Here is a 22,688-nt window from a genome sequence, read left to right on the forward strand (position 1 = left end):
CTGCTGCTGCTGCTGTTAAGCTAGGGACAGTTGTTAGTCAGTGTTCCTGGTCTTGCAGTGTTCTTGGTCCACTACTGCTGTAAGGACAGCATCCTGACAGCACCCCAAAAAGCCCTTCTAAGGGCTGGTATTTGTGTAATTTTTATATATATATATATATATATATATATATATATATATATATATATATATATATATCTAGTGTCCCCAAAAGCCCTTTTAAGGGCTGGTAATTTAGTTTTTTCTTTATATATATATATATATATATATATATATATATATATATATATATATATATATATATATATATATCTAGTGTCCCCAAAAGCCCTTTTAAGGGCTGGTAATTTAGTTTTTTCTTTTTATATATATATATATATCTAGTGTCCCCAAAAGCCCTTTTAAGGGCTGGTAATTGAGGATTTTTTTTTATTTATACATATATATATATATATATATATATATATATATATATATATAGTGTCCCCAAAAGCCCTTTTAAGGGCTGGTAATTGAGTTTTTTCTTTTTATATATATATATATATATATATATATATATATATATATATATATATATATATATATTGTACACTGCAGTTGCCTGCCCGCTGTGTGTGAGAGGCCACAGACCCACCACAGACTGTACTGTGTGCACACCACACTCATTTCGGGTGGCACAGGCACAGTATCTTGCATTTTAAAAAATATTTTTTTTTTCCTCTGTCATAATTGCAGTGAGTGCTGTGTCAGGTCCACAGAGTGCACTGTACCCACTGCAGTGCACTGCCCACCACTGATATATATACGGTGGCACAGCATCTTGTTGCAAATTGAAAAAAAATATATATTTTTTATTATTGCAGTTGCCTGGGCTGCCAGTGACTGTCAGGTCCACAGAGAGTGTACTGTGCCACTGCCCACCCACCACTGATATATAAGGTGGCACAGCAGCTTGCAAAGTAAAAAAATATATATTTTTTTTATAATTGCAGTTGCCTGGGTGCCAGTGACTGTCAGGTCCACAGAGAGTGTACTGCGCCACTGCCCACCCACCACTGATATATAAGGTGGCACAGCAGCTTTCAAAGTAAAAAATATATATATTTTTTTTATAATTGCAGTTGCCTGGGTGCCAGAGTGACTGTCAGGTCCACAGAGAGTGTAATGTGCCACTGCCCACCCACCACTGATATATAAGGTGGCACAGCAGCTTGCAAAGTAAAAAAATATATAATTTTTTTATAATTGCAGTTGCCTGGGTGCCAGTGACTGTCAGGTCCACAGAGAGTGTACTGTGCCACTGCCCACCCACCCACTGATATATAAGGTGGCACAGCAGCTTGCAAAGTAAAAAAAAATATATTTTTTTATAATTGCAGTTGCCTGGGTGCCAGTGACTGTCAGGTCCACAGAGAGTGTACTGTGCCACTGCCCACCCACCCACTGATATATAAGGTGGCACAGCAGCTTGCAAAGTAAAAAAATATATATTTTTTTTATAATTGCAGTTGCCTGGGTGCCAGTGACTGTCAGGTCCACAGAGTGTACTGTACCCACTGCCCAACACTCCTATAGGGTGGCACAGCACCTTGCACTCATAGTACAACACATTAAAAAAAAATGACATGCAGAGGCAGGCCACCCCGCAAGGGCCGTCGTGGTCATGGTGCTGTGATTTCCTTAGGCCCTAGAATAATGCCCAGTGTTCAGAGGCCACCACAGACCCTGAACTCAAAAAATTCTGAGGACATAGTTGACTCGCTTACACAGGACACCCAATCGTCTACAGCTTCCGCTCGGAACCTTAATGCACCATCCTCCTCCAGCTCAGCTTCGGGCACCTCTCAATTTACCACAGCACCACCACCAACACTAGCACCACAGCCGCTTCACTTGATCTGTCAGAGGAGTTATTTTCACATCAGTTGGAAGAAATAAGTGATGCGCAACTATTAGTGCCAGAGGATGTAGATAACGGGGATATGTCTCAGTCAGGCAGCATTATACACATGGACGTACATTGTGATGATGATGATGATGTTGTACCTGCTGCTGCTGCCTTTGCTGAGTTGCCAAGTGAAGCGGCTGATGATGACGATGTGTCTGTGGATGTCACCTGGGTGCCTGCTCGAAGAGCAGAAGAAGAGGGGGAAAGTTCAGATGGGGAGACAGAGAGGAGGAGGAGGAGACGAGTTGGAAGCAGGGGGAGGAGGTCATCGCAAGGAACTAGTGGCGCAGTCAGACAGCATGTAGATTCGGCACCCGGGGTCAGCCAGACAGCACGCCAATCAACGCAAGCTGTTGCCACCACCAGAATGCCGTCCTTGCAAAGCTCAGCAGTGTGGCATTTTTTTTTGTGTGTCTGCCTCTGATATCAGCGATGCCATTTGTAACCTGTGCCAAAAGAAACTGAGTCGTAGGAAGTCCAACACCCACCTAGGTACAACTGCTTTGCGAAGGCACATGATCTCACATCACAAATGCCTATGGGATCAACACATGAGTAAAAGCAGAACACAAACTGAAAGCCACCATCCTCCTCCTGGTCCAGCATCTTCAGCCACGTCAACCACTGCTGTCCTCCATGCCCCCTATCAACAACCCGCCCCTCCGCCTCTCACCTTCAGCAGTTCCTGCTCATCTGCCCACAGTCAGGTGTCTGTCAAGGAAATGTTTGAGCGTAAGAAGCCAATCTCACAGAGTCACCCCCTTGCCCGGCGTCTGACAGCTGGCTTGTCGGAACTCTTAGCCCGCCAGCTTTTACCATACAAGCTGGTGGAGTCTGAGGCCTTCAAAAAATTTGTCGCTATTGGGACACCGCAGTGGAAGGTACCCGGCCGAAATTATTTTTCACAAAAGGCAATCCCCAACCTGTACTCTATTGTGGAAAATGAAATCATGTCACGTCTGGCACACAGTGTTGGGGCAAGGGTCCATCTGACCACTGATAGCTGGTCTGCAAAGCACGGTCAGGGCAGGTATATCACTTACACTGCGCATTGGGTAAACCTGCTGGCGGCTGCCAAGCATGGAATGCGTGGCTCTGCTGCAGAGGAGTTGGTGACACCGCCACGACTTGCAGGCAGGCCTGCTGCCACCTCCTCTACTCCTCCTACTCCATCCTCTTTGCTAACCTCCTCGGCTGAGTCCTCTTCTGCTGTTGCGTCTTGCTCCACACCAACTGCACCCCCCCAGCTCCCCAGGGGCTATTCCACATGCCGGATACGACAGTGTCATGCTGTCTTGGGGTTGACTTGCCTGAAAGCAGAGAGTCACACCGGACCAGCACTACTGTCCGCCCTGAACGCACAGGTGGATCAGTGGCTGACCCCGCACCAACTGGAGATCGGCAAAGTGGTGTGTGACAACGGAAGCAATTTGTTGGCGGCATTGAATTTGGGCAAGTTGACACATGTGCCGTGCATGGCACATGTGTTGAATCTGATTGTACAACGCTTTGTGCAGAAGTACCCAGGCTTACAGGACGTCCTCAAGCAGGCCAGGAAGGTGTGTGGCCATTTCAGGCGTTCCTACACGGCCATGGCGCACTTTGCAGATATTCAGTGGCGAAACAACATGCCAGTGAGGCGCTTGATTTGCGACAGCCCGACACGTTGGAATTCAACACTGCTAATGTTCGACCGCCTGCTCCAACAAGAAAAAGCGCTCAACGAGTATTTGTATGACCGGGGTGCTAGGACAGCCTCTGCGGAGCTGGGTATTTTTTTGCCACGTTACTGGACACTCATGCGCAATGCCTGTAGGCTCATGCATCCTTTTGAGGAGGTGACAAACCTAGTCAGTCGCACCGAGGGCACCATCAGCGACATCATCCCATATGTTTTCTTCCTGGAGCGTGCCCTGCGAAGAGTGCTGGATCAGGCCGTAGATGAGCGTGAAGAGGAAGAGTTGTGGTCACCATCACCACCAGAAACAGCCTTACCATCGCTTGCTGGACCTGCGGCAACACTGGAAGAGGAGTCTGAGGAAGAGGAGTCAGAGGAGGAATGTGGCTTTGAGGAGGAGGAACACCAACCACAGCAGGCATCCCAGGGTGCTTGTTGTCACCTATCTGGTTCCCCATGGTGTTGTACGTGGCTGGGGGGAAGAACACACCTTCAATGACATCAGTGAGGACGAGGAATTGGACATGAGTAGCTCGGCATCCAACCTTGTGCAAATGGGGTTTTCATGCTGTCATGCCTGTTGAGGGACCCTCGTATAAAAAGGCTGAAGGAGAACGACCTGTACTGGGTGGCCACGCTACTAGACCCCCGGTATAAGCAGAAAGTCTCTGATATGTTACCTAATTACCGGCAGGCGCAAAGGATGCAGCAGCTACAAAATAAGTTGAAAAGTACGCTTTACACAGCATATAAGGGTGATGTCACAGCACAACGGGAATCCAACAGGGGAAGAGGTGAAAGTAATCCTCCTCCTACCACCACAATCACGCCGGCAAGGACAGGACGCTTTAAAGACGTCTTGTTGATGGAGGACATGCGGAGCTTTTTTAGTCCTACGCATCGCCACAGCCCTTCGGGGTCCACCCTCAGAGAACGACTCGACCGACAGGTAGCAGACTACCTTGCCTTAACTGCAGATATCGACACTCTGAGGAGCGATAAACCCCTTGACTACTGGGTGTGCAGGCTTGACCTGTGGCCTGAGCTATCCCAATTTGCCATTGAACTTCTGGCCTGCCCCGCTTCAAGTGTGCTGTCAGAAAGGACCTTCAGCGCAGCAGGAGGTATTGTCACTGGGAAGAGAAGTCGCCTAGGTCAAAAAAGTCTTGATTACCTCACGTTTATTAAGATGAATGAGGCATGGATCCCGAAGGGACTGACAGTGGGGGATGCATTTGACTAAAAAAGGCCTGGTGATGACTGAGATGCCTTGGGCTAAAAATGGTCCACACGCTGCTGTATTTAATCATTCTCTGCATGCCGGATGACTTACGTGACGTCTCCGCCACCAACTACGGTTCAAGCCGCAATGTTTTAGTGCACTTTCTGCCATGAAAACCTAAATTTTTCAGGCCGCTGCTAAAGCAGCGGCTGCAACAATACCTACTTTTTCATGCATGTGTACATGCCTAATTTTTCTGGCCTCTGGTGCTACACTGTGGCTGCAAAAAAACAAAAAACAAAAAAAAAGGCACATACATGTGTCAATTCCCCTTTGTGATCGTTACCTTGTCGTGGTGAAGGGGCTTGCGTATCACAATGAAGCGATCACCTCTAGGAGTGTGTTGGCACACCCCAGATGATAAGGTCGTTGCTTCATTGTGAACAGACCAAAAGCGATCCGCGGGATAATTTTTCATAGAAAAAACATTCATTTTCTTTCATTCTTTCTGCGGAGCTGGGTATTTTTTGGCCGCGTTACTGAATGCTCATGAACAATGGCTGTAGGCTCATGCGTCCTTTTGCGGAGGTGACAAACCTGGTGGTCAGTCGAACCCAAGGCAACATCATCGACCTCATCCCATATGCGTTTTTTCTGGAGCGTGCCCTGCGAAGAGCACTGGATCAGGCTGTAGATGAGCATGAAGAGGAAGAGTTGTGGTCCCCATCACCACCAGAAGCAGCCTTGTCGTTGTCAATTGCTGGACCTGTGGCAACGCAGAGAGAGGAGTCTGAAGAAGAGAAGTCAGAGGAGGAAGGTGGCTTTGAGGAGGTGGAATACCAGCCACAGCAGGCGTCCCAGGGGGCTTGTTGTCATCTTTCGGGGACCCTTGGTGTTGTACGTGGCTGGGTGGAGGAAGAGACCTTCAATGATGTCAGTGAGGACAAGGAACGGGACATGGCTAGCTTGGTATCCAACCTTGTGCAAATGGGGAGTTTGCGGTTGTGCAAATGGACTGACTGACTGACTGTTAAATGAGTTTGGTCTGTCAGAGTTTGGTCTGTCACTGTGAAGCGGGCGTAACCCTTACACTACTTGACCGATACAACATCATACCTGATCGTATTCACACACTGGATGTTTTAAAGCACGTTATTCCAAACAATTTAGGAATGTTAGGTGATTTCTGCCCTTTATGGATCAAAACCCGACTCTGCGTCAACTACGTAATTTTCCATGGGAGTTTTGCCATGGATCCCCCTCCGGCATGCCACAGTCCAGGTGTTAGTCCCCTTGAAACAACTTTTCCATCACTATTGTGGCCAGAAAGAGTCCCTGTGTGTTTTAAAATTCGCCTGCCTATTGAAGTCTATGGCGGTTCGCCCAGTTCGCCGGTTCGCGAACATTTGCTGATGTTCGCGTTCGCCGTTCGCGAACGGCGAAATTTAGGTTCGCGACATCACTAGTTCTCGGTCTTAGAGGCTGCAGGGGACAGATGCAGCATTGGGCCGATGCTGTTTCCATGTGGGTGAGTATGATTTTTTTTTTAAAAATCCCACACTTCTCTTTTAATGTTGATTGAGAGAGCAAGGATTAGTATGACTTGTATCTGTAAATGGAATTGGGCTTAAAGGTAGAGAAGGAAAAAAGAAGACTGTGGTCACATATGCCATATACCAAAAAGGAAGATATATACTCAAAGGCATGTCTCAAAGTTTGAATGGAATTTAAATAAAGAAAAAAAAAAAAGTAGAACTGAAGGCATAACTTTTTTTTTTTTAAATTGGATAAGGTAAGGGCGGAGGGAGGAGGGGGGGGGGGTTAACTCAGGTTAAGAGTCAGATCTTGCCATCTTTGTTCCTTTGGGAAGATTTCCCTTCACTTCCTGTCCCATAGCCAAAACAGGATGGGAGAGAAAACCCCCCCCCCCAGAATATGACTAATTCTTGGTAGTCACCCAAACTAGTGACCCTATTAGAAGATTTCCACTGGTATTGTTCTGTCGATCACTCAAAATTTGAGATTGTCTTTTAGCAGGAAAAATAGAGCTGGTGTTCTAATCCCTCCCTCCATCTAAAACTGAAAAAAAGTTTTGCCTTCAGTTCTACTTTAAAGCTACAGAAGGAAAATATGAAGAGCATGATCACATGTCTTATGGACCATAAAGAAAGGCTTGTCTCAAAGGCCTAAAGTTTATTTTAAAAAATTAAGGTAGACATTCACAGAGTTGAAAATTGGATTTTTTTTTGACAGTCAAAGTAGGATGAGGCATAACATCTTTTAACAGATAGAAAAAAAGGACAGGCGTGGGGAAAACAATGATATCATTTATAATGTTTTATGTATTTATACTGCTTTTTTCATAGAAAACCTTTCCAAACGTAGAGCTGCATTTTAGGATAAGCCCTTCATGTACTTTTGCATGGTATTTGACGTTGGTAATTTACTTAAAAGCTGACAGATTTAAATCAATCTTTGTGTACGGAAACCCAGTCTGAAAACAAGTAAGACTGTGTTGACTCTAACACAGTACGGAATCTGTAAATGAACCAAGGGGAGATTAAATATTCGAAATCTTAGTCCCACGGCTACAGCAGTCTGCGAAAATACTTCCACCTCGCAGCTTAAAAAGTTAATTTTTCCTGACAATTTAAACAAATGCATTTCCACCAGCTTTTGTTGATACTAAACGCTTTCACATTGTGTTTGGGGGCGTGCAAATTGATACGCCATGTCATCCGATGAGACAGGGGAGAATGACTGCTGCATCCAGCTACCTCTCCAGACGGAACTTAGCTTTAACGCTTTTCTGAGCTTGATTTAATGAAAGCTGACATGCGGCAGTCTTTGAGCTTTATCACTGCTAGTAAATCCAGCGGCATGAGGCTGGGGCCTAGTAGAAAGGGCCTCAGCCTTCCTGTTTACGGTATATGACCTTTGACCTCATGACTGGTTCACCTTTATCACTGCTATGAATCTGCTGGTATTCTAGTATTACGTTTGTGAGAGGAAGAATGGCCCTGAGGCTCAAAAACCAGATAAAGTTAGACATTCATGTAGCATAATTGTGAGATCACAATGTCCTCTGAACATTCAGTTCAGCAAGAATCCAAGTACTCAAATCAATTAAGTCCTGTCCTCATCAAGATGATATTTGTTGGACTGTGGTAAATTCCTTGCTAACATGTACATATTGCTAAGTACAGCAATAATCCAAGAGTGATGCTGATATACAGAATAATGTGATTCTGGAGGATTTCTAAATTTTTTTTTTTTTAAAACAATATTAACACTGAACAGAAACAGATTATATCTCACAAAAGTGAGTACACCCCTCACATTTTTGTAAATATTTGATTAAATCTTTTCATGTGACACCACTGAAGAAATTACACTTTGCTACAATGTAAAGTAGTGAGTGTACAGCTTGTATAACACTGTAAATTTGCTGTCCCCTCAAAATAACTCAACAAACAGCCATTAATGTATAAACCGCTGGCAACAAACATGAGTACAACCCTAAGTTAAAATGTACAAATTGGTTCCAATTAGCCATTTTCCATCCCTGGTGTCATGTGACTCGTTAGTGTTACAAGGGCTCAGGTGTAAATGGGGAGCAGGTGTGTTAAATTTGGTATTATCGCTCTCACTCTCTCATACTGGTCACTGGAAGTTCAAAATGGCACCTCATGGCAAAGAACTCTCTGACAATCTGAAAAAAAAAAATGTTGCTCTACATAAAGATGGTAGGGTATAAGAATATTGCCAAGACCCTGAAACTGAGCTGCAGCACGGTGGCCAAGACCATACAGTGGTTTAACAGGACAGGTTCCACTCAGAGCAGGCCTCGCCATTGTCAACCAAAGAAGTTGAGTGCACGTGCTCAGCGTCATATCCAGAGGTTGTCTTTGGGAAATAGATGCATGAGTGCTGCCAGCATTGCTGCAGAGGTTGAAGGGGTGGGGGGTCAGCCTGCCAGTGCTCAGACCATACGTCGCACACTGCATCAAATTGGTCTGCGTGGCTGTCTTTCCAGAAGGAAGCCTCTTCTAAAGACGATGCACAAGAAAGACCGCAAACAGTTTGCTGAAGACAAACAGACTAAGGACATGGATTACTGGAACCATGTCACGTGGTCTGATGAGACCAAGGTAAACTTATTTGGTTCAGATGGCATCAAGCGTGTGTGACAGCAACCAGATGGGGAGTACAAAGACAAGTGTGTCTTACCTACAGTCAAGCATGGTGGTGGGAGTGTCATGGTCTGGGGCTGCATGAGTGTTGCTGGCACTGGGCAGCTACAGTTTATTGAGGGAACCATGAATGCCAACATGTACTGTGACATACTGAAGCAGAGCATGATCCTCTCCCTTCAGAGAGGAAACTGCAGGGCAGTATTCCATCATGATAATGACCTCAAACACACCTCCACGACAACCACTGCCTTGCTAAAGAAGCTGAGGGTAAAAGTGATGGACTGGCCAAGCACGTCTCCAGACCTAACCCCTATTGAGCATCTGTGGGGCACCCTCAAACAGAAGGTGGAGAAGCGCAAGGTCTCTAACATCCACCAGCTCCGTGATGTTGTCATGAAGTAGTGGAAGAGGACTCCAGTGGCAACCTGTGAAGCTCTGGTGAACTCCATGAACAATAGGGTTAAGGCAGTTCTGGAAAATAATGGTGGCCACACAAAATATTGACACTTTGGGTCTAACTTGGACCTTTTAACCTTTTTACAAAAATGTGAGGGGTGTACTCACTTTTGCGAGATATTGTATAAATATATATATATATATATATATATATATATTTATATATATATATATATACTGTATATACATTGTAAAATAAATAGGATGTGCTGCTTTTGACTGAGATATTATCCTGAAAGTAATTAGGTAACAGAAGTTTAGAACCGATCAGTCATCAGGTCCAGGCCAATGATTTTTGGCCTGGACCTGGTGATCGGTTCTGACCAATTGCAGAATGCCCTGTGCCTGTGTAATGTAAACCCTTTTCGGTTCCAGCGTGAGGGAAGAGAACATCAGTCAGTGAGTACACAAGCACTACACTGACACCAGTACACATAGGCACATTTGTCACCACCTGATCACCCCCCAGTTAACCCTTTCACTCCCTGTCACAGTGTCACTATATACAGTATATAGATAATTTACTGATCACTGTATTAGTGTCACTTGAGACGCAAGTTAGTTTGAGAGGCCGTTAGTGGTAGTTTAGCAGCAGATAGATTTAGGGTACCCGCCATATATCCCCTAATACAGATTTAACCCCCTGATCATCCCCGGTTAACCTCTTCATTGCCCTGTCACAGTGTCACTGTTATAGTGTACAGATTTTTTTTCTGATCACTGTATTAGTGTCACAGGTGACATCAGTTAGCATTACTGTTAGTTAGCGTCAATCCAGGACAGCGTCAGATTTAGTAATACATTTAACCCTTTAATTGCCAGTGACACACACACTAAACACCTTCATTACTAGTATAGTGTCTGAACGGATCAATATCTTTGATCTGATCAGAACTACACTAGCGTCCCCAATAGTTTAGTATAGTGTTCCCAAAACGCAACATTTGCAGGATCAGCCCAGACACCTGCCAGTATATCCTGGTTATAGTCAAGGGTTAGGGTATCTTCTTTCTGAAAAGGGGTCATTTGGGGGAATGGGGGTTGTGCTATCTTGGCATTTCATGGCCTCCGAAACTGTGATAGGTAGTGAGGAGTGAAATCAACAATTTACGCCCTTAGAAAGCCTGAAGGCAGTGATTGGTTTTCAGGGTCCTGAACGTGGCTAGACTGCCAAAAGGTCTCACATGTGATATCCCCATACTCAGGAGAAGCAGCAGAATGTATTTTTGGGTGTCATTCCACATATACCCATGGCATGCGTGAGCAATATATCATTTCACTGACAACTTTGTGTAAAAACAAAAATAGATATATATATTTTTTCAAACACCTGTGACTAAAAAATTAAATATTCAATGAGCTTAACAATCCTCTCAGGAAACTCCTTGGGGTGCCTACTTTTAAAAAAAAGGGTAATTTGGGGGGTTGTACTGCCCTGCCATTTTAGCACTTCAAGAAATGAGATAGGCAGTCAGAAAGTAAAAGCTGCGTAAATTCTAGTATATACACTATAGTTTGTAGACGCTATAACTTTTGCTCAAACCAATAAATATATGCTTATTGAGTTTTTTTTTTTTTTATCAAAGACATGTAGCTAAATACATTTTGGCCTAAATGTATGACAAAAATTGCGTTTATTGGATATTTTTTATAAGAAAAAGTAGCAAACTTAATTTTTCTCAAAATGTTTAATCTTTTTTTCACTTATATCGCAAAAAAATAAAAACAGCAGAGGTGATTAAATACGGCCTGGTCGCTAAGGGGGTAAAACCTTCCAGTCCTTAAGTGGGTAATAAACCAGCTTTATACGCATTAATGCACTATGAGTGTCTTCAGTTATCTTTTATAACCATATGATGTGATTAATGAGATTTAGGAGCACCATAAGCCTGGATACATTCCCTGGAGCTGACTGACCACTTATCTTCAGAGGCGTTTCCACTCACACGCATATGATCTCTTGGTGAGATCATTTGATTTTTTAAGCAGCCAATTTTCACATATGGAGCACAGCAGTGACACACTTTCCATTGTGGATTATTTCAGCTGCACTACAAACAGTTTGTTATATTTGCATGTTGGAAAGTTGGAGCATCATCTTTTCACTAAACACATTGAATTGTGGTGGAACACTGGACTATTCATGAACTTTTTGCTCCATTTAGATTTGTCATTTTTTTGTGAACAGATCGTGACTACTTATTCACAAAATCATTCATTTGTTACATGGTTCTAGGCAACAAGAGTTTCACTTATCTAGTGACACTTTCCCATTTGAATATTCACTGTTGTTTGATTTTGCCTATTGCACATTGTTTATTGCATCTGTTACCTAATCACTTTTAGGATGATATCTTAGACAAAAACAGTGCATCTTACTTATTTTACAACTTTTGTTTTCTCCTCACTTTTCAAGGAGTGTTTTATTGCAGCAGTTTTCTGATTTCACATATTTGCACCTTTTTGTATTGTTATATATATATATATATATATATATATATATATATATATATATATATATATATACAGGCGGTCCCCGGGTTACGAACACAATAGGGACTGTAGGTTTGTTCTTAAGTCGAATTTGTTTGTAAGTCGGAACATGTACTTTTTTAAGTGTAACTCCAGCCCAAAAAATTAATGAGGATACAGACAGCAGTACAAACCTCATTGTGGCTCTAACCCCACACCATACAGTACTGTACTAGCCAAAACTAATAAATAAATACAACTTAGACAGATGTTTGTTTTAACATATTTACTTTTTGATGCAGATACATGTACTGTAAATGCTTAAACATTTTCAAAACAAACACTGTACTGTACAGTACAGTACAACTTTAAACAATGGTGATGGTGGTTAATGGGCTTGTTGGAGAGGATGGGACTGCTATTATAGAATCAGAATCTGATTGAGCTGCTGGAGGCAGTTTCTTGAAGTAGGCATTAAGGGATGTTTGCACAGCACTTCTCTTCATCTCATCATAAATAACCCTGTAGCATCTCAGGCCTTCAGTAACTGTACGGTAAACTTTGGTAAACCTCTCTGTATCAGGATCTTGCTCCTCTAACTTTGCCATTCCTGCTTCAATGAGTTGAAAAGCTTCAGCTAACTGTTTTGTTGAAATTTTTTTCAATTTTGGAGTTTCTAGGTCCTGGTGTTCTTCCCTAAATGCTATCATTTGCTGCTCTTGTTCAATAAGGTCTTCATTAGATAGTTCGTTGCCATGGGAGTCGAGTAACTCGATGATATCATTTTCACTGATGTCCAACTGCAGTTGATTACCAATAGCAACCACAGCTTGCCTGGTTCTGGTGATCTCTTCATCTGTAAACCCCAGAAATTCTTGTGGGAATTGGGGGCACAATTTGTTCCAAACTCCTCTTAAATTTGTTTCTTTCACTTCATCCCAAGCATCAGTAATATTTTTGATGGCATCATAAATGTTATAGTTCTTCCAGAACCCTCTTAAGGTCATCTCATTATTTTGGGTAGCCCTGACAGCTTGTGAGAATGTCCTTCGTAAATAATAGGCCTTAAAGGAGGCTATAACTCCCTGATCCATTGGCTGAAGAAGTGATGTGGTGTTGGGGGGTAGAAATACCACCTTTACATTGGGGTGCATATCAGCTAAAGTGTTTGGATGTCCAGGGGCATTGTCAAGGAGAAGAAGAATTTTAAAGGGAATGTTTTTGCTAATGCAATAACGTTCAACGGCAGGGACAAAGTGGTTCAAAAACCACTCTTCAAAGAGTGCAACTGTCACCCAAGCCTTTGAATTTGCCCTCCAAATAACAGGAAGCGATGCCTTAGTGACATTACGTAGTGCCCTCGGATTTAAGAAGTGATGCACTAGCAAAGGCTTGAGCTTTAAATCCCCAGATGCATTGCCCCCAAGTAATATAGTCAGCCTGTCCTTTGATGCCTTATGTCCTGGTGCACTTTTTTCCTCTTTTGAAATGTAGGTCCTCTCTGGCATTTTTTTCCAAAACAAGCCTGTTTCGTCTACATTAAAAAAAATTTCTGGCAAATAACCTCCATCATCAATAATTTCTTCCAATATCTTGGGAAAATCAGTTGCAGCACTTACATCGGCACTCGCTGCTTCACCTTGAACTTTAATGTTATGCAAATTAGCTCTTTCTTTAAAGCGATTGAACCAACCCCTACTTGTAACAAATTCTTCATTGAAATCCTCTTCACTTGCTGGATGGGCAGCTTTTAAATCTTTGAAAAGGCTTCGAGCCTTTTCTTGGACTAAAGAAAGGCTGATAGGCATATTACGCTGATTTTGGTCTTCTATCCAAACTGTCAGCAGCCTTTCCATCTCAACAATTAAACCACTGCGTTGCTTGGTAATAATTGTAGCATGCATTGGGGTATGGCCTTTCACATGGTCCATTATTCTAGCTTTATCTTTATTCTTGCAATTGTTGACCGATTGTAGCCAAGTGCTCTGCCAATGGATGATGGAGTTTCACCTTTCTCTGATCTCTTTATTATTTCTACTTTATTTTCCATGGTGATGGTTCTTCTTTTCTTTGCTGTATTACCAGCACTTGCATTAGATTTGTTTTTTGGCATCATTGCAGGTTAGAGACAATAAATGTGAAGTGGTGTGCGTGCGCTCTAGAAGTGAACAAGAAGAACAAAAAAAAGTGTAGCCGCCAGCCAACTATCAATGTATTCTAATGGGTACTATACTGTGTTAAAACACTCACTGTCTACGCTTGTCAGTTTGATATGCGTCTTCAGCATGCAGCAGCAGTGGTCCCTGACCCTCAGAGCCGTCCAGCAGCGTGGGATCCAGTACAAGGGCTAAAAGAGACCCAGAAGGATAGTTGCATTCAACACAGTCCTGCTACAGTATCCTAGAAGTAGTGATGTCGCGAACATAAAATTCGCTGTTCGCGAACGGCGAACACGAACATCGACGAATGTTCGCGAACCGGCGAACATTGCGAACCGCCATAGACTTTAATAGGCAGGCGAATTTTAAAACCCACAGGGACTCTTTCTGGCCACAATAGTAATGGAAAAGTTGTTTCAAGGGGACAAACACCTGGACTGTGGCATGCCGGAGAGGGATCACACAAAAAAAAGTTCTTAAAAATTGTAATTTTTTGATAGAGAGCCAATTATTGGAAAAATTAAAAAAAATAAAAATAAAAAATTTCTTTGGATTTAGCATCTGGGGGGTCTAAAAAGTGTACCTGTGAAGTTTCAGCTCTGTAGCATGTCTGGGACCAGAAAAAAATACGAATTAGGGTTAGGGCTAGGGTTAGGGTTAGGGCTAGGGTTAGGGTTAGGGTTAGGGTTAGGGTTAGGGCTAGGGCTAGGGTTAGGGTTAGGGTTATTTTTATGGCTAGGCTTAGAGGGTTAGGGTTAAGGTTAGAGGGTTAGGGTTATGGTTAGAGGGTTAGGGTTAGGTTTAGTGTTAGGGGCTGGGGTTAGGGTTACGGTGAGATACTTAGGGTTAGAGTTAGTAGCCCTACCCCTACCCCTCTAACTCTAACCCTAAGCACTAAAAATAACCCTGACCCTAACCCTAGCCCTAACCCTAACCCTAGCCCTAACCCTGATTCTATTTTTTTTTCTGGTTCTGGACATGCTGCAGAGCTGAAACTTCACAGGTACACCTTTTAGACCCCCCAAACAATAAATCCAAAGAAATTTTTTTTGTTAAGTTTTTTTTTTTAAGTTTTCCAATAATTGGCTCTCTATCAAAAATGACAATTTTTAAGAACTTTTTTTGTGTGATTTATTGTCTAGGGGGTCTAAAAAGTGTACTTGTGAAGTTTCAGCTCTGTAGCATGTCCAGAACCAGAAAAAAAAGATAATTTTTCAGTAGAGCAGGGATGGTGGAAACCCCTTTTACACCTATATGATCTTTTTTTCCTGGTTCTGGACATGCTGCAGAGCTGAAACTTCACAGGTACACCTTTTAGACCCCCCAAACAATAAATCCAAAGAAATTTTTTTTTTGTTAAGTTTTTTTTTTTTTTTTTTTTAAGTTTTTCAATAATTGGCTCTCTATCAAAAATGACAATTTTTAAGAACTTTTTTTGTGTGATTTAGTGTCTAGGGGGTCTAAAAAGTGTACCTGTGAAGTTTCAGCTCTGTAGCATGTCCAGAACCAGAAAAAAAAGATAATTTTTTTTTACACAAATACCAGCCCTCAAAAGGGCTTTTGGGGACAATATATATATATATATATATATATATATATATATATATATATATATATCCAAAAAAAACCTCAAATACCAGCCCTAGGAAGGGCTTTTTGGGGTGCTGTCCTTACAGCAGGAGTGTACCAAGAACACTGGCTAACAAGACCGGGAACTGTCCCCAGCTATAACAGCAGCAGCAGCACCAGCACTTTCCCTGCTCTCAGTAACACAGAAATGATCTAAGATGGATGCTGCCCTTGCTTATTTATAGGAGGTGGGAGGTATGCTGATTGGCCTGGAATGTGTCTGCTGACTGTGATGTTCAGGGTCAAAGTTTGCCTCAATGATGATGTATAGGAGGCGGACCGAACATCGCATATGTTCGCCCGCAGCGGCGAACGCGAACGTTCGAAGTTCGCCGGGAACCGTTCGCCGGCGAACCGTTCGGTACATCTCTACCTAGAAGTACAAGTACAATACAGTGGTATACAGTTCTGCTCCCAATACTGTACCTGTTCAGAGTACTGTAATCTCACGAGTTTCCAGACAGTTCCAATAAATGTGAAGTGGTGTGCGTGCGCTCTAGAAGTGAACAAGAAGAACAAAAAAAAAAAAAAATGTAGCCGCCAGCCAACTACCAATGTATTCTAATACTGTAAAATGGGTAGAGTACTATAGTGCGTTAAAACACTCACTGTCTAGGCTTGTCGGTTTGAATTGCATCTTCAGCATGCAGCAGCAGTGGTCCCTGACCCTCAGAGCAGTCCAGCAGCCGTCCAGCAGCATGGGATCCAGGACAAGGGCTAAAAGAGACCCAGAAGGATAGTTACATTCAACATAGCTAGAAGTACAAGTACTATACAGTGGTCCTGCTCCCAATACAGAGTAATGTAATCTCACCAGTTTCCAGACAGTTCCACCAGCTTCTGCCTGTGCAGTTGGATGCTTCTGGGCAGTGTGGGCAATCAGTGCATGCAGCGTGCGTTGTGGCCGGCACTAAGATGGATGCTATCCAGCACAGGAGCGAGAAGAAGCCGGAAGAAGCCGGCAGTGACGTCACGCGGGCGCCGCCGCCGTTTGTAAGTAGGAGTCGTTCGTCACGCCCCCGTTCGTAAGTAGGAGTCGTTCGTCCCGCGGCCCCCGTTCGTAAGTAGGAGTCGTTCGCAACTCGGATGTTCGTAAGTCGGGTACTGCCTGTATATATATATATATATATATATATATATAGTGACAGTGCCAGGCTCTGCCACTGTGTAATGTTCTCAGGATTCACACTAAGGCAGAGTGTGAAGCTCCAGAATATTGTTTCTGAATGCAGAAGACTGGAATTTCAGTTTTCTCGGCGTCTGGTAGTCCCTGATCAGGGTCTGGAGCTTGAAGACCTCAAAGAGATTTGGGTGAGAAGAAGCCTCTAATCCTGTGTCCAGTTCTCATTAGAGGGCAGCAGGTTGTCTGGATATGCAGGTGTGCATGCTCATTTCATACCAACCTGTGTGGTCCTGCCATAGACTGTCCCCTATGATGGGGGATTCCTTACCCAAGGATTGGATAGTTGGGACAACTATGCGGGTCTGGGATACAAAGTTCACACGTCTCAGGAGGAGTGTGAGATTCCAGGGTGCCTGGAGACCCCAATATCTGGGGGCCAGGAGTGGGCTTGTGCAGTAAGGTGCTGTAATAAACAAGAACCCTAAAAAAAAGAAAACTATATTGTCAAAAGTATTGGTACGCCTGCCTTTACACGCACATGAACTTTAATGGCATCCCAGTCTTAGTCTGTAGGGTTCAGTATTGAGTTGGCCCACTCTTTGCAGCTATAACAGCTTTAACTTGTGTCTTTAGGAATGTTTGACCATTCTTTCAGAAGTGCATTTGTGAGGTCAGGCACTGATGTTGGATGAGAAGGCCTGGCTTGCAGTCTCCGCTCTAATTCATCCCAAAGGTGTTCTATCGGTTGAGGTCAAGTTCCTCCAATCCAAAATCACCTATCCATGTCTTTATGGACCTTGCTTTGTGCACTGGTCCAAATAATTTGGTGGAGGGGGAGGGTGATCATGGTGTGGGGTTGTTTTTCAGGGGTTGGGCTTGGCCCCTTAGTTCCAGTAAAGGGAACTCTTAAAGCGTCAGCATACCAAGACATTTTGGACAATTTCATGCTCCCAACTTTGTGAAAACAGTTTAAGGATAGCCCATTCCTGTTTCAGCATGACTGTGCACTAGTGCATAAAGCAAGGTCCATAAAGACATGGATAAGCGAGTTTGGGGTTGAGGAACTTGACTGGCCTGAGTCCTAACCTCAACCTGATATAACACCCTTGGGATGAATTAGAGATGAGCCTGTGAGCCAGGCCTTCTCATCCAACATCAGTACCAGACCTCACAAATGCGCTTCTGGAAAAATGGTCAAATACTCCCATAGACACACTCCTAAAGTGACCTTGAAGGGTGCACACTGGTCTCTGCATTGAAAGGGGGCACGCTGGTCACTGCATTGAAAGTGGGCATGCTGGTCATTCTGCATTGAAAGGGGGGCACGCTGGTCACTGTGCATTGAAAGGGGGCATGCTGGTGTCTCTGCATTGAAAGGGGGCACGCTGCAGTCACTCTGCATTGAAGGGGGCACACTATACCTTGATTACTGAAGGCCCCTTTCACACTTTTGTGACCTCAAAGTCACGCAATTTTTTACAGCGTTTTTTGCCGCAAAGCAATGCTTATTACATTTTTCTGTTTGCGCCCCCCCCCCAAAAAAAAAAATTAAACACCAGCCGCCACTGGGACTAAGACTGGGGTGCAAATAAATTCATGTGCATGTAAAGGCAAATGTCCCAATACTTTTAAAAATATAGTGTATATGGAAATTTTAAATCTGGGTGGGTTTTGTCAGTGGGGGGCCAGTGTAGGATGGTAAAGACAGAAGGCCCCTCTAATTTTATTTTGTTTTAACTTTTCAAATGCATGTAATGACTAGGGGGTGACTTATCTATGGGGGAAGATGCTGGCAAATTTACCACATAGATCAGTGGGCAGGTAAATCCAACCCCATCAAACAGGATAACAAGGGTGACTCAGTCAAACTGCTAGGGAAATTGATTTTTTTTTTGCGGAGTTGCTCAATTCTCCTGGCAAAATTTCCATCTAAACCTACACAATAGCGGTGTTGTAACAAGATTGGTTTAACAGTTTAGAATAAACAGCTTAGATTTAAAAACACCCACTTACAGCAATTTCAAGTGAAACAGCCACAAAAACTGCTACCTTACCTCTCATGCATTTAAACAATGTTATTCACTTAATCAGTGACTTCACATTAAATAGTTTGTGTTTTTGTCTGCGCTTCTGTTGGCAATCACCTTTCTCGCAGCACTTGGAAATCAATGTACTGCAAATGAGGCAACTGCCAACACTAAGTTAAGCCTCTTTGCAGCATGAGATTAAAATTGGACACGTAGTTTAGCTTCGTAGCCATAACTGGTTATAGTACTCTCTGAAAATTCTAAATCACATTATATTAAAGACTAGTTAAACATTTAAAGAGACTCTTTAACTTGGGGAAAGGGGGCAAGTGCAGGTATAAAGTCCAGGTATAAAGTGCAGGTGTAAAAAGTGCAGGTATGAAGTGCAGGTATAAAGTCCACTTATAAAGTGCAGATATAAGGTGCAGGTATAAAAAGTGCAGGTATAAAGTGCATTTATGAAGTGCAGGTACAAAGCCCAGGTATAAAAAGTGCAGGTATAAAAAGTGCTGGTATAAAGTGCAGACATAAACCGCAGGTATAAAAAGTGTATGTATAAAGGTACAAAATACAGGTATAAAATGCAGGGACAAAGTTCAGGTATTAAGTGCAGGTATGAAGTGAAGGTATAAAATGTAGGTATTAAGTGCAGGTATAAAATGCAGATATTAAGTGCCGGTATAAAATGCAGGTATTAAGTTCAGGTGTAAAATGCAGGTATAAAGTACAGGTATGAAGTGCAGGTATAAAGTGTAGGTATAAAGTGCAGGTATGAAGTGCAGGTATGAAGTTACATTATCAAATGCAGATACAATACTGCAGCAGCCTCAAGCTCTGACACCTTTGGGAAAAAAATCTATTACTGTACCTGCATACAAATGAAGATCAGCTTTATTTGTTAGTGAAGTCCATCTAAATTTGCTAGTCTAACACTACCCTCTCCCCAGATTGACAATGCTGCTGTCCAAGGGTGTCTACATTACTCTGTCATCCAGGATGGGGACATCCTAAGACAGAAAGTGTGTTACTGGCCAGATCACCAGGGGAAATAAAGGTAAAAAAAGAAGAAAACAAAATCACCCAGCACAGGATTGGCAAGTTTTAATAGTTTACTGTCTGAAACACACCTCACGTAGGAGCTGCAGATGAACAGGGATCCCCCACACACAGAGGCACACTGAATCTTCACAGACACTCAAAGTCACAAAACAGTCCATAGCTTTGTTTTTGTTGTTTATTAGGGGTTACCAACTTGGATGGGGATAGGGAGTTAATGGGATGCCCACTTGACAGTGCAAGAACCTGATGATGACTCTGACAGAACTCCAACATTTCTCTGTGGAGAGAGGAGAACCTTCCAGAAGGACAACCATCTCTGCAAGACTCCACCAATCAGGCCTGTATGGTAGAGTGGCCAGATGGAAGCCACTCTTGAGTAAAAGGCACATAACAGCTCGCCTGGAGTTTGCCAAAAGGCACCGGAAGGACTCTCAGACCATGAAAAACAAAATTCTCTGGTTTGATGAAACAAAGATTGAACCCTTTGGCCTGAATGACAAGTGTCATGTCTGGAGGAAACCAGGCATTGCTCATCACCTGGCCAATACCATCCCTACAGTGAAGCATGGTGGTGGCAGCATCATGCTGTGGGGGTGTTTTTCAGCAACAGGAACTGGGAGACTAGTCAGGATTGAGGGAAAGATGAATGCAGCAATGTACAGAGACATTCTTGATGAAAACCTGCTCCAGAGCACTCTAGACCTCAGACTGGGGTGGGGGGGGTTCATCTTCTAACAGGACAATGACCCTAAGCACACAGCCAAGATAACAAGGGAGTGGCTATGGGACAACTCTGTGAATGCCCTTGAGTGGCCCAGCCAGAGCCCAGACTTGAACCCGATTGAACATCTCTGGAGAAATCTGAAAATGGCTGTGCACTGACGCTCCCCATCGAACCTGATGGAGCTTGAGAGGTCCTGCAAAGAAGAATGGGAGAAACGGCCCAAAAACAGGTGGGCTAAGCTTGTAGCATCATATTCAAAAAAGACTTGAGGCTGTAATTGGTGTCAATGGTGCTTCGACCAAGTATTGAGCAAAGGCTGAATATTTATGTACATGGGATTTTTTTTCTTTTTATATATTTGCAAACAATTCTTTCACATTGTCATTATGGAATTTTGAGGAAAATAATGAATTTAATCAATTTTGGAATGAGGCCGTAACATAACAAAATGTGGAAAAAGTGAAGTGCTATTAATACTTTAATACTTGGATGCAATGTGTATATATATTGTTTATGCAGTGTATGTACAGTATATATATATATATATATATATATATATATATATATATATATATATATATATATATATATATATCCAGGGCCGTCTTTACCGCAGGGCAAAAGGGGCAGCTGCCCAGGGCCCTGTCAATCTTTAGGGGCCCTAAGCAGAGCTGCCCCTTAAGCCGCAAATCGGCAGCAGGACCAATCCTGGGCGGCGGGGGGTGGCCGGCCGGGTGCACAGAAGAGCGGGATCGTGCGGTGCTCGGTGAGCTGAGACAGAGGGGAGGAGCGTCAAAGTCCTCTTCTCCCTCCTCCCCTCCCTCCTTGTGTATGACAGCAGCCTGCAGGGGGCCCGCACAGGTCCTCTGTCAAGTTTAGACATACCGTAGCTTGCCTGTGGGCGGAGCTGGGGGGCGGTCCTAGGTACGGATAAGTTTATTGCTTGTCACTGACTCACTTGTCCACACTGGATACAGCTAGCACGAGGGTGTATAGGCAGGAGGGGCGACATATAGGAGAACCGATCTCCTCCATTCTCCTCCTAGCTCCTGCAGGGCTTTCAGTGGCTGTAGGGGCGGGATTATTTCTACCATATGCCGCCCCACGAACCTCCTATCCAGCCTGGCACTAGCTGTATTCACGATGTTGACAAGTAGTCATCTGTTCCTAGGACCGCCTCCTAGCTCCGCCCTCGGACTCCGGCTTCAACTCCTGCTTCTTCCCTGCCACTGGTCAGGTAGGAGAAATGCTCCCTGCCCCGAGGCTGCTCAATTAGATACACACACAATCTCTGCCACAGCAGAGTATCAGAAAATACACTGCCCAGCAAGTATAGTGTTCCAGGTGTCCAACTGACTGTAACTCTGCTCCCCCCGCCCCATACTGTCCCTCTCCCCATACTGTCCTCCATTGTCCCCCTCCCATCATGCTGCCCCCCCATACTGTCCCCCTATACTGCTCTCCACTGCCCCCCTCCCAGCCACCCCCCTCACCACCACCGCTAGTGGAGAGGGGGGCAGGTAATGCACATGACAGCATTTAATCCAGCCACTGCAGCCTGGAATGGTCAGGATTTACTAACTGGATGAAATGCTGTCATGTGCATTACCCCCACCCCCCCTTGGAATTGAGTGGGGGGGGGTAATGCACATGACAGCAGCCTGAAAGGGGCACGCAGGTCTCTGCATTGAAAGGGGGTACGCTGGTCTCTGCATTGAAAGGGGGTACGCTGGTCTCTGCATTGAAAGGGGGTACACTGGTCTCTGCATTGAAGGGGGTACGCTGGTCTCTGCATTGAAAAGGGGTACACTGGTCTCTGCATTGAAGGGGGTACGCTGGTCTCTGCATTGAAAGGGGGTACGCTGGTCTCTGCATTGAAAGGAGGTACAATGGTCTCTGCATTGAAAGGGGGTACGCTGGTCTCTGCATTGAAAGGGGGCACGCTGGTCACAGTGCATTGAAAGGGGGCACGCTGGTCATTCTGCATTGAAAGGG

General features: G+C 43.9%; 1 pseudogene across 1 annotated transcript; it reads right to left on the reverse strand.

Annotated features, from left to right (window-relative positions):
* Positions 1 to 12,340: 12,340 nt before the first annotated feature.
* Positions 12,341 to 14,085, reverse strand: LOC309557681 (tigger transposable element-derived protein 1-like; annotated as a pseudogene). Its single transcript has one exon. The product of its transcript is annotated as a tigger transposable element-derived protein 1-like (transcript).
* Positions 14,086 to 22,688: the final 8,603 nt, after the last annotated feature.

This window comes from Pelophylax lessonae, assembly GCF_965119305.1.
Source record: "Pelophylax lessonae genome assembly, chromosome: 6".
Classification (NCBI taxonomy): domain Eukaryota; kingdom Metazoa; phylum Chordata; class Amphibia; order Anura; family Ranidae; genus Pelophylax; species Pelophylax lessonae.